Genomic DNA, 12106 nt, shown 5'->3' on the forward strand with positions numbered 1-12106 from the left:
TCCAGCATGGCTTCTGGGAGATGGAAGTTGTGAAAACCTCCCGATTGGCCTTGCAGAAGGAAGAGACAAACAAAAGGGGAGCTGAGAGTTGTTTGAAGCCTGTTGAGAGAAAGAGAGCGAGCGAAAGAGATGGCAGAGATTGTGGAAGCGGTGGAGCAGGGGCTCAGCTGCTCCCTGGAGGGCTGGCAGAGGGTTTTCGGGCAAGGGAGGAGAGATCTGGGATGTGAGCGAGAGAAGAGAAGAGAGGAAGAGAAGCATAGCTTTGCCCTCGGTGACTGGCAGCGCAAATTGACAGAACTCTGTCGTAGCCACGTTCTCCATCCAAGGCTGAGATGAATTTGTGTCGTCCCCTCTCACGCTCTTGTTAGTTGGCCTCCAGAGGGAACGGCTCCGCCACGCGCCAAGAAAAGAGAGCTCAAACTATGACTAAAACCGTGTCTGAGCTAAGCGGGAGAATGCTGACTTCTCTCTGCGAGCCGTTTGAAGCAAATAGCACCGGCTGGAGCAATTCTTCCACTTATGGATTGGGCTTTGGGTTAAGCCTTGACCGTATAGTTTCTTATTTTCCCAAGAAAAGGAGCCTCGGGTCTGTGCTGCTGCTGCTGCAAACTCGTTGTTTCTCAGTGTATTACATAGCCCTTTTAGCCTCCGTTTCCCCTGGGCCGTGTCACCTTGTCCGTTTCCGTGCCCTTAACTCATGTTGAGGCCGAGGTGGACGTGCTGTGAGAAGCTTATCTATCGATCCCGCCGGAAACTCAGCCACGTTTGAGAAAATATGTTACAAATTGCATTATGATGATGAACATTTTCCTCTGTAATGCTAATGCTATTATGCAGACAGCTCCATCAAACACAATCAGCGAATGTGCGAGTCTAGAGCAGGGCTGTATTGAAACGGAAGCCATGGCAATCGGTTCAATTTGTGTGTACTAAGGATCCATCATAAATTAATGATGAGGTATCTATAAGATCACAGTTGTCATTTATGGTGAGGATGCACTCACAAAGCTGATTTTAGGATGAAGCTTTTGAATATATCTAACGGAATAAGAGATGCTGGTAATATGTGTTAAATGACTGGAGTTAGTTATCAATTTTATGTGGTTTTGACTTGACAAATATTCTTATTACACACTGCTACTTCATATTATGTGGTGCTTTCAAGTCATTCCAGAAAGACTGGATTTACAAGCTGAACCTACATGATTAAGAGTGGGGAAGCTTGGAACTTTATTTAAGCCCAGAGAACTGTCTGAAGCAATGGATGCAGCATCTACATAGTCAAAATTGTATTAGTTGTGTTTTGTCAATTCCATAATGTTAGTTGCATTTACAAATAACATGGAATTCAGTGTACAGGACATTTATAAGTTGAATACAGACTATTATTAATAATAATAATAATCAGTGAAGACTCTTTAATCAGCATTTTGCATAGGAAATGTTTAAATTAAAATTGTATTTGGCTATTTATAAATGTTTGTCCAAAAACAAAGAAACATTTGTATTATACAGTGCTCAGAATAATTGAGTAGACCCCAATTTGAAACTTAATATTTGTATTTATTTCTCATTGAATATAGGCAATGTATTTTGATGCATTTGAACTAAACAGATATATTTATTAAAATAATATTTTATTCACTGAACATCTTTAGAAATAGAAAGATTAAACATTTAAATTCATGCAAAATATTGCAAAACAATTACAAACTGCAAAATTTTAACAAAATCTTTTTTTATTTATTTATTTATTTTTTTTTTGTTCCTCTAATTTTTTGCTTAATTTAAAAATTGTATGTCATATTTTTCCCTAACATAAATTTAAGCTACTAATTTTTGGACCAGGACATCATAGTGACGCAGTGAGTAGCACGATCGCCTCACAGCAAGAAGGTCGCTGGTTCGAGCCTCAGCCGGGTCAGTTGGCTTTTCTGTATGGAGTTTGCATGTTCTCTCCGTGTTTGTGTGAATTTTGGAAGGCTAAATTGTCTGTAGTGCATGCATGAATGGGTGTAAATAGATGTTTCCTAGTGATGGGTTGCAGCTGGAAGGGCATGCGCTGCAGAAAAACATATGCTGGATAAGTTTTCGGTTCATTCCGCTGTGGCAACCCCAGATTAATAAAGGAACTAAGCCGAAAAGAAAATGATTGAATGAATGAATTTTTGGACCATTATTGTAAGATTAGCTCCAGATTTGGCTTTAGCACTGATTAATCTATGCATATGCACAAATATAATATTTTAACACATCCTATAGAAAATATTAATTAGCCCTTGGTATACACAGACTGCACAGATTGTTTCAAAGGTACTTTATTACTTTTCCCAGTCTCTTAAAAAAAGACTGACATTTATCTAAGTAAGTTGGAAAACCCAGTCTTGATCCTGGATCAATATGTAAGAGAAACTATTAATAATGTATTTTATAGTCTTAAGTATGCTTCAGCTTTTACGTGTATGCTAGGGTACAGATATGCTGATCGTGGTGTGAATTTCAACATGAGAACAGTACACGCATACTTTATGCATGCAAGACTTTGTCTCCAATACAGTAAGAAATTAAATATAAAAGACAGGATGTTCACTGTGACTAGAACTGACAGGGCAGTTTAAACATCTATAGGACTGATTTTGCAAACAGGACTTGATTTAAGGCCTTCAATATGTCTGATAATTAAGCAGCTTTTATAAAAATGACTTATGAAAACACATTGATGTTTATCCTGAAACAATTCCATGTGACTGATATTTTTGTGTTACTGCAAGTTACATTTAATTAAGACAGCTCACACATACAGTTTAGTTTTAGGACTAACCTTAAGACTTCTATCTCTGTGGTAGAGTTTAAATAATTTGATTAGTTTGTTCGGGTGTTTAATGAGGCCTAAAGCTAAAATTGGTTTGGAAAGAAGTAGGTTCGGACAACCTTTTTATGAAGGCGTATACAATTTATGCACAGCTTGCATATGTGGTTTCGATTGTTTTGGCAACTCTGGCTGAGGTTGTTGTTTCATGGTCAGAAATAAAGGCAGACACAGAACAAGAACAATAAACTGCTGAAGACGTCAAGAACAATAGACACAAGCAACAATGTGGGCTTATGTATTAAAAGATGCCAGCAACCGTAGAATAAAAGCTTGCTTAGACTTATTTCATCACGCAGTATGTGTCTGTGTTAACTTTTTCTATCAATTGAGTATATTTTGAAAGTCTGTGTGTTCAAATGAACTGATAAACAAATGTGCGTTAACACATACTCCGGGCTGTTTATGTTGTTTCAAATACTTAATGAAGGAAAAATGTTTTATAGCACCGTTAAATCATTGTGTATAAATGTGATAATTAAACAGGACAACAGTTTTACATCAAGGTTTTATAGTTTTATATTTTAAATAAGTTTTAATTTTAATGTTATTTTTAAAATTGCTGTAATTTTATTATTTTAGATTTAGTTCATTTCATTAATGGTCTTTATTAGTTTTAGTTTAGTTTTTATTTGTGTATATATTTATTAGCATTCATATTTTAATAAATCTAGTTTAACAGTTAGAGTTAATAGGATATGTTCACTGTTGACCAAAGCCAAGTTTAATGTTTACATTGCTTAAATACCTGTTTGCAAACTTCTTAGTAATAAAAGTTTGAATTATAGAGTCTGAAAAGACATTGAACACCAAACCACTCAAATGGAACTTAAAATAATAAAAGTAGAAATATTGGGACAAGCTTAGGTTTTATTCCCACGTTTGAACAAAGACTTAAATAGGACATGATCAACTTAAATGACTGACAATCTTCAAATTTTTTAATTTTAAAGAAGACTTTATTGGCATATTGTACATGTAGTGTTAAAAGTTTATGAAACTTTAAGTTTATGAAACGCCTTTAAGTTTATGAAAATAAAACAACAAGTGTGTATTTTAATATTACATAAAATATGTGTTTACAAAACCTGTTTTAGCCTAAAATTGAATATAAAATCAAAGTTAAATATCGAAACAAATTATATTCCACATCAAAAAGGAGCTTTCAGTATGATTTTGTTTGGGTGAAGCCACCCCATGACATTGTTTCATAGCGAAATTCTAAGCTTTCAAATGATTTTCATTATTGCTTTCTTTAGACTACAATATTATGGTTCAAAAATGTACAGTGTACATGCAGACGCTCCTACAGGAGTTTTGATATATTATTGTTCCTATGTGAAAAAAAAAAACGTGGTAAAATATGTATTCAGAAGTGTTAGACCTTTCCAACAATATATTGTTTGTCATGATTAGATGAGGATTAAATTGCAAAAAAAAAAATTAAACTTAAGTGACAGTTAAATGGTTAAAGATCATGTTCTTAAACATAATTTTTTTTTGGAAATCAGAAAAATCTGTTTGTCTGTAAAAGTGCCATCTACGAATATTTCTCTCAACAGCTGCACGTTTAATTTTCTGCTATGAAATAGGTGCTTTATTAAGTAATTTTTTTTGTTAATTATTATGTATTTCAGTTATTGACTGGTATTTGTTAGTTTGAGTTATTCATTTATTGTGAATTTTTACATTTTAATTTCAGTTAACAAAAACTACCAACAGTTTTAATCTTAGTTTTAGATTTGTTTACCAAAATAACCTTATTTAAAATGTGTGGAATCGTTCAGCTGCCACTGTAGTACTTGAATTGTTTCACTGTAGGACTCAAATACTCACAAATCCTCACAAAATGGTCCAATCATTTATTTCGCCCTCAACCCTCCATTCACATCCATCAAGTCTGTCTTGTCAGACAAATTCCCCATGTGTAGTAGAGTCTGTACATCTTCCTCACTCTCCTGGATTTGCTCTTATCTCCTCTGCGTGATATACATCCAGGCAGGAAGCTGCAGCCTCTAAGATTCTATCGCATCCTGTTTGCCTTGTTTGAGCGAATGACTGAACCTTAGCCCTGTCGAGGAAAATGAGATCCGGTGCTAGACCAGAGAACAAAAAATGTTATCTCTGAGTTGGAGGGCCCAATCCACCAGTCTGTCGGTGTTTACCTGCCAGGTGACAACATGATAAGACCCTTAAAGCTGAAGAACAGCCCCTCTCACTTCTCCTATCAGTTTTCCATCAGACACTATTATATGAGCATTTAACCATTAGCAACTGTTTGTTTCTTTGAGATTTATAGATGCTTTAGATTGGAAAGGACATATGGCGTGGCTTGCTCTAGTTAGACAATACAAATATTAAGGTTGCTGTTGGTGAGTTTTTGACTTTTCTAAAGAGTCAAATACCATAATAGCCCCTTTCACACAGTGATACCCGGTAAATATTCAGAAAATTACTGGAACAACTTTACCGGTAAATTAAAAAAAGCACTGTTCACACAGGCAAGAATGTTCCGGAATTTTTCCGGAAAAGACCATTCGTGCATCCATTCCAAAATACAGCTTTTGTTGATGGTACATAATGTGTGTGTGCACATGCGTAAAGCAACTGAAGCAGAGCTTAAAGGTAAACAAACTGGTTTATCATAAGCATTTTTTTCCAAAGTTGGCATTAAGAAGGAACATAGAAACGTTTTCTGACTAACATTTAGCAGCTATATGTGTCTGGAAAAATATTCAAAGGCATTTATTTTCATAAACAGCACAGATTTAAATCCATCTGAATGTCCTGATTGGCTGAAGTAGACGTCTCACATCAGTCTGTTCTAATCATGACACGCTCTTTCCATCAATTTTTCTTCTGAATTCACACAGCGCAGCATTCCGGCAAATTACCTGTAATGTTACAACTTCATTTTTCGGAAAAATGGGCCTGTTCACACATGATCCCTTTCCGGAATATTGCCAGTAATTTTCCGGAAAGGTCTGCATGTGTGAAAGGGGCTAATATGTTTGCAGATATTTTAAAAACATGCTAAGTGAACATAGTCTACTTGTTTATCTGAAAACTGCTGGAATAGCTGTTTTTGTTTTGGTCATTTACTCACCCAATGCCAGTTTAGTTAATTATATTTCAGGACCCCGGTTTGCCCTTGTGGAAAACAGCATATTTCATTTATTTAGTATAGTAGCAGCCTTCAAAATGAAATGCAGATTTACAGTCCCACATGAGGTGGTTATTAATTATCAAATAATTTAAATATAACAAATGTAAACATTAGGTGAAAAGTTTACATTGTAATCCCCGTCCTAACAACATGCTACATGAGGAGATTTACAGTTATATGTAATTTGGCTGTTTGGACCGGATGAAATGCCACAGAAATTTAAAGACAGCCATTCAGAAGCACCGAATATATGTGCACTCACTGCACTCCAATGAAATGGTAAGATTTATCATCTAATTAATACATATTAAACCTCTTTAACATTATTAAATTTACATGCTGAATCACTATGTATTGGTTTTGAGTAACAGCTCTAAAGTTCGATTTCAAAGGGTTTATTTTATTTTCAAGATCTGAGGTAAACTATCTGCTGCTGCTTTCAGTAGTATGGCAATAAATGGCATGTGAAATGGCATTCAAACTCACATTATTAGCATTTAACTGACTAAAGCACATAAGGAGTACTTGAGGTGATCATTGTCTCTTGTTAAGCTGCAAGAAACAGTAGGCGTTTCTAATAAATAAATGTCAGGTGTCGGTTAGAACAAGAACTCCTTTTTATATGAAGATTATTCCTTCTATCGCGTGCTGTTGATTTATTTAGAACACAAATCAGTCTTTAGACTCAACAGTTAGGCACACTGCTGTTGGTGTCGTCAATCTGGCATGTGTTTTAAACCAGGAATGTAATACCCAGTACATACACTGGGTGTTAAACATACTGCACCTTTAAGCACTGTTACTAAATACTAAATACTGTTCATTTATGATAAAAAGAATTGACTCTGAGAACTAAAATGTCAGGTTTCTGAAGAATCATGTGATATAAAAGCTGGAGTAATGGCTGCCTGAAAATAAAATTCAGAAATATTTCAATTAAATATTTCTTTTATATGTTAAGTTTTATATAATCTTTATTTTATAGATTATAGTAATATTATATGCATTTTAACTGTTTCTCATCTATAGAAATGAATGCAACATTGAATAAGGGACTATTCTTAAAAAAAAAAAAAACATTTTATTTGATTTTTGAAAAACATTTTAATCTTTATTTTTGAACTGTTGTGTAACTGCAAAATAGGGATTTCTTATGCAATGAAGACTGATTAATCCAAAACTGTAATATTAAAATTTTATGTGTTTTAAATTTAGTTCTATTTATAATGTAAATATGTGAGTGTTATTTTGGTAAAATTGAATAACAATCTAATAGTTTGAAAGAGCTTTATTTGACCATTTTATGTTTTTTTTTCTTGTAGTTTGTTAGTTGTCTTGTTTTTGTTATACTATTCTAACTTATGTCTTTCATAACTATGATTTTTTTCATTCATTTTCCTTGAGCTTAGTCTCTTTATTCATCAGGGGCCACCACAGCAGAATAAACCGCCAACTTATCCTGCACGTTTCATACAGTGAATACTATTTCAGCTGCATCCCAGCACTGGGAAACAACCATACACACTCTTTCATACACACAGCCAATTTAGTTTATTCAATTCACCTATAGCCCATATCTTTGGACTGTGGGGGAAACCGGAGCACCCAGAAGTAACCCAAACAAACACTTGGAGAGCATGCAAACTCCACACAGAAATGCTAACTGATCCAACTGGGACTCAAACCAGCAACCTTCTTGCTGTGAGGTGACAGTACTAACCACTGAGCCACCATGTCCCCCCTACTATGAATTTTAGTTAACGTTTATTTTATTATATATCAAGTAACAAAGTAGATTTAATTAGCTCATTTTAGTTTAATGGTTTTAGATCTAGTTATCTTTCTTTAACTGTGGATCTAGATCTGGGTTCTAACGGTAAAATATTTCTGTAATTAATAAGTTCATTACGTTTTTTATTTTTTTTTACAACAATACGCTTTAAAGTCTGTCAGAAAAAAAGGTTTGGTTAAAAACAAAGATCTTCATACTCAACCGCTTATATTCTATAACATTCTTATAATCCAAAGGTTGATCTTTGACTCAATGCCTATTTATAATCCAGTGTTAATAACTCTTAAACCTTTCTTTTTAATGAATAGTTAAAAAAAGACAAGATACCAGTTTTATTCACTCTGAAAATCTGACTATCAAAATGAATGAGAATCGCTTTGACACTCAAACAAAAACATCAGAAAATAAATAAATAAAATTACAAAAAAAAAGGCCATAACAAAGGTGACAGTGTTACCAGCAAAATCAAGCAAATGGTAAACATGTACATCAGGTTTTGCTTGATTATAACCTTCACATGTTAAAAATCTGCAGTTAAAAGGATTTAGATGATCTTGTACATTGACAGGTTACGCATTATACGCTTGAGACTGTACGCACAAACATGCTTAATAAAGCACTGTTTGATTATGAAGAGCGCTCACATTGTTTTTGTTCATTTACTGCAATATTCAGATAGACAGCAAAAAACAGCATGATTAGCACAGTCCCATTTGATATTGATGAATACACAAAGAGAGAGAATGAAGCACAAAAAAAGCTTTGTTTTCAACATAATTACAAATCAGTCTGTGCAGAAGGGAGCCTCTGTTTTATTTATGCTCATCCAGTTGTTGTTGTTTTTTCTTCTCCACCATGCTGAACAGTGCTGCAACCAGTCATGTTATTGTCAGCTTGTGTCTTCTGGATGTCTCTATTGATCTGCGATGTGGTGTTACTGGAATCCTGTTGTGGCCCCAAGGAGATACATGCTGAATTGGCTGCGACCAACCGGCAACTTGAAAATCTGGAGGGATGAAGTACGGCCAGAGGCAAGTTTAAAAAAATAAAACCCAGTGAGCAGGACTGCATGATCACATGCACTTTTAATTACGCAGAGTCTTCTAGGGGGTTTTAGCATCTGTGTGCATCAAGCGCAGAAGAAAAACAATATGGGATTACCTGCGGGATGGCGTCCGGGCTAGACAGAAGTCTGCTGTTGATACTCGGGGACAGTCTGTGAAATCTCGCTTAAGGGGACGTGTTACACCAAAATAAAGGGGCTTTTTTGGTGACAGAGGTCCCACTGGGGACACCAGAGTTAGGAATGAGGGGGTGAGAAAGGGATGAGGGAAGAAGCGTGAAATGTTGTAAACAATCTTATCCCACTTGTCCTACTGACATGCCTGCACAGGTGTAAGTTAAAACAGTCTTAAATTGGCATGGGTGCTATTGAAAGAAAGGAAGCCACATAACCAAAACACGGATGTCTGGAGGACTTTTCTGCTCTGTAGTCTGGACCGGTATCACACTGAGCGGTGGGCTTTGGGACCAGTGTACTCCCACCCCTTGTGCCCACATTCTCCACCCACTCAACCCATCCTGCAGACGGAAGAAGAAGGGGAGGGAGGGATGGACTCTTTGTGAATAATTTATTTCACTCCTGTGCATGATTGCTAGTGTGTAGCCAGGCAGAAAGAGGACAACAGAGTCGGGACGGTACCAGTTCCAGCTAACAGAATGAACCACAAGACTGGCACAGTACATAAAACAAAACAAATTTTGATCTTCTTTTTATTTTGGCAAAAGTGCATTTCATATGATAAATATGTGTTGTAAAAAGTTGTGGCTTAACACTCTGGTTTATGTGGTTTTATATGAGGAAATATAGATTAGGCTAAAGCAAATAGATCATAAAAAGGCCACATGTTTGAGGTTTGGATGGATTAGAAGTTGAGACAATAATCTGTTCTAAAAATCAACATGCAGGTGAAATGGGCAGGAATTAAGGACCAACTTGTTATTAAGTCTAAAGGGTCAGAGTATCTCTGAAACAAAGGTTGTGTTTGATTGGGTTGCCCAACCTGTTGTTCTAATCAAACTTCTAAGCAGATCTTACAGCGCATTACTGAGTTTGGGGGCAGCAACTGAAAAATGTACAATCTCTTTTTGTGCTCTTAGAACCACAAGAAGAAACTGATTGGAAGACCCCAAATACCTTAGAGAGGAATATCTGTTTACAAATGTTACCAAATATTTTGGGCCCAGTCTATTTAAAAAAATAAAAGTATATATTTAATGTTAAATTGAACTGGCAACCAATTGTGGTACTGACTGCAAAACTGTGGTATAATGAATATCTACACTGTTAGCTTGTGGGTTGCTTTTGGTCAGCAGTGAGTGGTGGGAATTTACCAATAGTGGTCAGAGCAGGGACAAATCACAAATCTCTGTCAGGGTGCTGAGAGCCCAAGGCTCGGACAACAAAGGCCTTCCTGTCTGGTCTGAACAAACACTGTGTCTACTGTGGCAAAAGTTGTACAACATTTTAATGAGTTTTAATGAGTTTAATATAATAATGAGGGTAATATGTCACAAAACAGAGTTCATCACACTTGGTTGCATTTGGGGCTCTGTAGCCAAAGATTAATTATAGTGCCCATGATGACCCCTGTGAAAGTGCCTATGATGGGCATGCCACTTTAAAAGCAGGTTCTGACCATTCTTGTGGATGTATTTCTTTTTCTTTTGTGCTGCTTTAAATTTAGAGATTTTCATACATGGAGCACCTTTTATTGTTGTTCCTAGAACTATTTGCAGGACCTGCTTTTTGCACTGCATGAGCAAGGGATTTTGTGATTAGAAATGCCTTTTAAGGGAACTAAATTGGATCATACTTCAGAGAAGGAGAGTAGATTTTGTTGAATAGAGTTTTTTCCTACTTGATTTCACTGTCAGCCGGCTGACATCACCTCAGTTTCCAGTGACAGTGTGAAAACCACTAGGAAGGATTAGTTCTTGAAAGACAGGTCTGGAGGCTAGTTCCTATTGTTGACCTATTGTGACCTATTGTTTGAAACGAGGAACCCTGTTTTATTACAGTGCTATTCTCTAGTGGAATGGGCTTCTTTCAAGAGAACAGTACATCCTGCCATGCCGACCACATTGTTCATGAATGGTTTGAAGTGTTTGAAGAGTTCAACATGTTACCCTGGCCAGATTTCAATCCAATCAAGCCTCTATGGAAAGTTCAATCAAATACCTTTCTAACTAGTAACCCACACAACTTGTGGTTGCAAATGCTATGGTACAGGATTCTACAGGACACTGTTATGGGTTTTGTAGAAATTGTGTTTTACTAAGGGTGGAACTGACACTATGCTATCTAAACTGTGCCCAGGTGAATTTCCTGGTTCGTTTGACAAGTGTGAGTGCTCCAAATTGGGCCCAGATGCGGTTCAGTTGGCCAGCCCTGGCCCGGTTGGAGGAGGTGTGCCAGAGAGCAGTTCGGCTGGGCTTTGTCACGGTACACTTGTAGTGTGATTGCAAATCACACCCAAGCCAAAAACTAAAGAGTTGACATCACTTCTAAGGGACAGTGGGACAATCTCGGTTCGGCATGGTTCAAGGCAACTGTACCTAGTGTGAGTACGCCCTAAGTTGGCACTGTTTCGGCAGCCAGCAAAAGAACAACAGCATATTAGACAGGTGGTCATATTGTTTTGCCTCATCAAGGTCTGTGTATATCTGTGTGTCATTGTTAGTGTCATTTTTAAAACTGATATTTAAACATCACCTGATAACTGAATAAATACACTTTCAATTAATGTATACTTTAATTGTCAGAGATGTGACTATTTAAAAAATATGAAAACTGAGGATTCAAGAAAATCTAAATATAGAGAAGTATCACTTTTATAGTTTTAAATGAAATGCTATACAGTACATATTAATAACCACTAATGTAGTTTTGACATATTTTCAGTATTAAATTTATAAAAAAAATCATTGAACATTATTTTATCTTAATATTCACATGATTTCTGCTATGTGTAAAAGGAAAATCAATAATTATGATGTATTTACCATTGCTAAAAGTATACTTGTGTAATATAAGACTGGTTTGGGGTCGAGGGTCACATTTTTGTATCCACACCTTATTTATACCTTATAGGAAAGCGGATGTTTGTGAATACATGAGTAAACACAGAGCATGTAAACCATGCTAGATCAGTTATTCTTTGTAAAGAGGCATTTATTTCTACTCTTGAAGCTGCACTGTTCTCTTCTGTCACTCTGC

General features: G+C 36.0%; 1 long non-coding RNA gene across 1 annotated transcript in view; it reads left to right on the top strand.

The window, feature by feature from the left end:
- The window catches only part of LOC147842401 (uncharacterized), a 143105-nt gene extending 131467 nt beyond the window's left edge, over nt 1-11638 (top strand). Inside the window, exon 3 of the long non-coding RNA XR_015499614.1 lies at nt 8694-11638. This is a non-coding gene — a long non-coding RNA (uncharacterized LOC147842401). The remainder of the gene's footprint in view (nt 1-8693) is intronic.
- Nucleotides 11639-12106: the final 468 nt, after the last annotated feature.

This window comes from Danio rerio, chromosome 9 (assembly GCF_052040795.2).
Source record: "Danio rerio strain M-AB ecotype USA chromosome 9, GRCz13ab, whole genome shotgun sequence".
Taxonomy (NCBI): Eukaryota; Metazoa; Chordata; class Actinopteri; order Cypriniformes; family Danionidae; genus Danio; species Danio rerio.